The sequence below is a fragment of the Lucilia sericata genome, unplaced genomic scaffold (genome assembly GCF_015586225.1).
Source record: "Lucilia sericata isolate MDLA Ls3-8-SP2 unplaced genomic scaffold, ASM1558622v1 Contig006542F_arrow, whole genome shotgun sequence".
NCBI lineage: Eukaryota > Metazoa > Arthropoda > Insecta > Diptera > Calliphoridae > Lucilia > Lucilia sericata.
This window is the reverse complement of record NW_023997775.1, coordinates 11835-17426: the sequence shown is the minus strand read 5'-3', so window position 1 is coordinate 17426 and position 5592 is coordinate 11835. Positions and strand designations below refer to the sequence as shown.

Here is a 5592-nt window from a genome sequence, read left to right as displayed (position 1 = left end):
ATCTATGTATCTATCTCTATCTATCTATCTATCTATCTATCTATCTATCTATCTATATCTATCTATCTATCTATCTATCTATCTATCTCTATCTATCTATCTATCTATCTATCTATCTATCTATCTATCTATCTATCTATATCTATCTATCTATCTATCTATCTATCTATCTATCTATCTATCTATCTATCTATCTATCTATCTATCTATCTATCTATCTATCTATCTATCTATCTATCTATCTATCTATCTATCTATCTATCTATCTATCTCTATCTATCTATCTATCTATCTATCTATCTATCTATCTATCTATCTATCTATATCTATCTATCTATCTATCTATCTATCTATCTATCTATCTATCTATCTATCTATCTATCTATCTATCTATCTATCTATCTATCTATCTATCTATCTATCTATCTATCTATCTATCTATCTATCTATCTATCTATCTATCTATCTATCTATCTATCTATCTATCTATCTATCTATCTATCTATCTATCTATCTATCTATCTATCTATCTATCTATCTATCTATCTATCTATCTATCTATCTATCTATCTATCTATCTATCTATCTATCTATCTATCTATCTATCTATCTATCTATCTATCTATCTATCTATCTATATCTCTATCTATCTATCTATCTATCTATCTATCTATCTATCTATCTATCTATCTATCTATCTATCTATCTATCTATCTATCTATCTATCTATCTATCTATCTATCTATCTATCTATCTATCTATCTCTATCTATCTATCTATCTATCTATATCTATCTATCTATCTATCTATCTATCTATCTATCTATCTATCTATCTATCTATCTATCTATCTATCTATCTATCTATCTATCTATCTATCTATCTATCTATCTATTAGTCTATGTATTAGTCGCCCTTAGAGGGTTAATTGTTATTTGTTCATCTTTCCCTTTTCTTCTCTTATATCTAAAAATAACTAACAATACAGACAACAATTTTTAACAATAAAATACCACAATAACAAAAGTACAAGTGTTTTTTAAGTTTTTGTTGTTTTGTGAGGGAAATTAATTTTTTTTTCACACAAAATAGTTATTTTTAGACCTTTTTGTTGTTATTAGTTAGTATTCTCTTCAGTAGTTTCTTTTTAGTAGTTTAAATGGGTATATCCCATATGGTCTAGTGGCTAGGATATCTGGCTTTCACCCAGAAGGCCCGGGTTCGATTCCCGGTATGGGAAGTAATTTGGTTTATTATTTTTTTTTTACAAAATTCTTAACATTAAATAACTTCAAAAACCATTTATCTTAACTAAATGAGTTTTTTGTATTAATATCCTGGTTTTTCTGTTCTTTTTCGTTCTTTCCAATTTTAGTTAAAGAAATTAGTAACGGACGTTCACCTTTGCTACAGAGCCACTATATGGAAATCGTCATCAGCAATACAGTAAGTAGTAGTATTTTTAACCAAAAACTCTAATAGATATTACCTAGCAATAGTTTTTGTTTTTAAATCATTAAGATAATTTAACTTAAATAATAACTCTCAATAGGTTCTCATTAAGAAAAATTCTTTAGCTTGTTGTCACTTATCAAAAACAACAACAACAGGTTTAATATTTAGTTAAACTATGTACTTAAGAAAACACGTGAGATAAACAAAACTCCTTAAAATAAACTTTCTTACTTCATTTGCCTTTATATCAACTACTTTTTCTCTCCTCTCTCTCTGTCTATTACACTAACTCCTTATATATACTTAACTGTTACATCTTGACTTTAATTAAAGCGTTTTTATTTCTTTATTTTTTTGTCTCCTTAAGTGTATTTAAGCACTTGAGCTGTATACACTTAAGCAATAAAGATGGGTGAGTAAATGTGTGTGTCTCACCTGTGAGTCTTCCTTTACTTGCATAAATTACAAAATATTTGCTTGTTCCTCTCTCTACCTCTTCTTCCCCTTTACAGGCAAAGTTTCTTTTGCTAACTTTAGTTGAAAAACAAAATTTGTTGCAGCAGCATCTGTTGTTGTCTGTTATCTACTTGAATTATTTGTTCTAAAGACTGAGAAGAGTGTTGAATTGCATAGAAAAGTTGTGAAAAAGAAAGAAAAGAAAACCTTTGACATACTTTCATTTATTGCTCAATATTTATGCAAGTAATTCATTAGTTTTTAAGGAAATGAAAGTTGTAGGTGGTTGTGGGAGGAGGCAGTTGTTAAATATGTTTTTACTTTCCTTTTTCATTTTGTAGGAAATAAGGAAATTTTTCTAAGGTGAACGATAGACTATAGACTATACTATAGACTATACTATAGACTAGACTATAGACTAGACTATAGACTAGACTATAGACTAGACTATAGACTAGACTATAGACTAGACTATAGACTAGACTATAGACTAGACTATAGACTAGACTATAGACTAGACTATAGACTAGACTATAGACTAGACTATAGACTAGACTATACACTAGACTATAGACTAGACTATAGACTAGACTAAGACTAGACTATAGACTAAACTATAGACTAGACTAGATTATAGACTAGATTATAGACTAGACCATAGACTAGACTAGATTATAGACTAGATTATAGACTAGACCATAGACTAGACTATAGACTAGACTATAGACTAGACTATAGACTAGACTATAGACTAGACTATAGACTAGACTATAGAATAGACTATAGACTAGACTATAGACTAGACTATAGACTAGACTATAGACTAGACTATAGACTAGACTATAGACTAGACTATAGACTAGACTATAGACTAGACTATAGACTAGACTATAGACTAGAATATAGACTAGACTATGGACTAGACTATATAGTAGACTATAGATTAGACTATAGACTAGACTATAGACTAGACTATAAACTAGACTATAGACTAAACTATAGAGTAGACCATAGACAAGACTATAGACTAGACTATAGACTAGACTATAGACTAGGCTATAGGCTAGACTGTAGACTAGATCTATATATAGTCTATTGTCTAGTCTATAGTCTAGTTTATAGTATAGTCTATAGTCTAGTTTTATAGTCTAGTCTATAGTCTAGTCTATAGTCTAGTCTATAGTCTAGTCTATAGTCTAGTCTATAGTCTAGTCTATAGTCTAGTCTATAGTCTAGTCTATAGTCTAGTCTATAGTCTAGTCTATAGTCTAGTCTATAGTCTAGTCTATAGTCTAGTCTATAGTCTAGTCTATAGTCTAGTCTATAGTCTAGTCTATAGTCTAGTCTATAGTCTAGTCTATAGTCTAGTCTATAGTCTAGTCTACTAGTCTAGTCTAGTCTAGTCTATAGTCAGTCTATAGTCTAGTCTATAGTCTAGTCTATAGTCTAGTCTATAGTCTAGTCTATAGTCTAGTCTATAGTATAGTCTATAGTCTAGTCTATAGTCTAGTCTATAGTCTAGTCTATAGTCTAGTCTATAGTTAGTCTATAGTCTAGTCTATAGTCTAGACTATAGTCTAGTCTTCTAGTCTAGTCTATAGTCTAGTCATAGTCTAGTCTATAGTCTAGTCTATAGTCTAGTCTATAGTCTAGTCTATAGTCTAGTCTATAGTCTAGTCTATAGTCTAGTCTATAGTCTAGTCTATAGTCTAGTCTATAGTCTAGTCTATAGTCTAGTCTATAGTCTAGTCTATAGTCTAGTCTATAGTCTAGTCTATAGTCTAGTCTATAGTCTAGTCTATAGTCTAGTCTATAGTCTAGTCTATAGTCTAGTCTATAGTCTAGTCTATAGTCTAGTCTATAGTCTAGTCTATAGTCTAGTCTATAGTCTAGTCTATAGTCTAGTCTATAGTCTAGTCTATAGTCTAGTCTATAGTCTAGTCTATAGTCTAGTCTATAGTCTAGTCTATAGTCTAGTCTATAGTCTAGTCTATAGTCTAGTCTATAGTCTAGTCTATAGTCTAGTCTATAGTCTAGTCTATAGTCTAGTCTATAGTCTAGTCTATAGTCTAGTCTATAGTCTAGTCTATAGTCTAGTCTATAGTCTAGTCTATAGTCTAGTCTAGTCTAGTCTATAGTCTAGTCTATAGTCTAGTCTAGTCTATAGTCTAGTCTATAGTCTAGTCTATAGTCTAGTCTATAGTCTAGTCTATAGTCTAGTCTATAGTCTAGTCTATAGTCTAGTCTATAGTCTAGTCTATAGTCTAGTCTATAGTCTAGTCTATAGTCTAGTCTATAGTCTAGTCTATAGTCTAGTCTATAGTCTAGTCTATAGTCTAGTCTATAGTCTAGTCTATAGTCTAGTCTATAGTCTAGTCTATCTAGTCTAGTCTATAGTCTAGTCTATAGTCTAGTCTATAGTCTAGTCTATAGTCTAGTCTATAGTCTAGTCTATAGTCTAGTCTATAGTCTAGTCTATAGTCTAGTCTATAGTCTAGTCTATAGTCTAGTCTATAGTCTAGTCTATAGTCTAGTCTATAGTCTAGTCTATAGTCTAGTCTATAGTCTAGTCTATAGTCTAGTCTATAGTCTAGTCTATAGTCTAGTCTATAGTCTAGTCTATAGTCTAGTCTATAGTCTAGTCTAGTCTAGTCTATAGTCTAGTCTATAGTCTAGTCTATAGTCTAGTCAATAGTCTAGTCTATAGTCTAGTCTATAGTCTAGTCTATAGTCTAGTCTATAGTCTAGTCAATAGTCTAGTCTATAGTCTAGTCTATAGTCTAGTCTATAGTCTAGTCTATAGTCTAGTCTATAGTCTAGTCTATAGTCTATTCTATAGTCTATTCTATAGTCTATTCTATAGTCTAGTCTATAGTCTAGTCTATAGTCTAGTCTATAGTCTAGTCTATAGTCTAGTCTATAGTCTAGTCTATAGTCTAGTCTATAGTCTAGTCTATAGTCTAGTCTATAGTCTAGACTATAGTCTAGTCTATGGTCTAATCTATAGTCTAATCTATAGACTAGTCTGTAGTCTAGTCTGTAGTCTAGTCTATAGTCTAGTCTATAGTCTAGTCTATAGTCTAGTCTATAGTCTAGTCTATAGTCTAGTCTATAGTCTAGTCTATAGTCTAGTCTATAGTCTAGTCTATAGTCTAGTCTATAGTCTAGTCTATAGTCTAGTCTATAGTCTAGTCTATAGTCTAGGTCTATAGTCTAGTCTATAGTCTAGTCTATAGTCTAGTCTATAGTCTAGTCTATAGTCTAGTCTATAGTCTAGTCTATAGTCTAGTCTATGTCTAGGTCTATAGTCTAGTCTATAGTCTAGTCTATAGTCTAGTCAATAGTCAGTCTATAGTCTAGTCTATAGTCTAGTCTGTAGTCTAGTCTATAGTCTAGTCTGTAGTCTAGTCTATAGTCTAGTCTATAGTCTAGTCTATAGTCTAGTCTATAGTCTAGTCTATAGTCTAGTCTATAGTCTAGTCTATAGTCTAGTCTATAGTCTAGTCTATAGTCTAGTCTATAGTCTAGTCTATAGTTGTCTATAGTCTAGTCTTAGTCTAGTCTATAGTCTAGTCTATATCTAGTCTATCGTTCTAGTCTATAGTCTAGTTTATAGTCTAGTCTATAGTCTAGTCTATAGTTTAGTCTATAGTCTAATCTATAGTCTGGTCTATAGTCTATA

At 30.8% G+C, this 5592-nt stretch overlaps 1 non-coding gene across 1 annotated transcript; it reads left to right on the top strand.

Annotated features, from left to right (window-relative positions):
• Positions 1-1167: 1167 nt before the first annotated feature.
• On the top strand, positions 1168-1239 carry Trnae-uuc. Its single transcript has one exon. It is a non-coding gene; the product is annotated as a tRNA-Glu (tRNA).
• The last annotated feature ends 4353 nt before the right edge of the window (positions 1240-5592 follow it).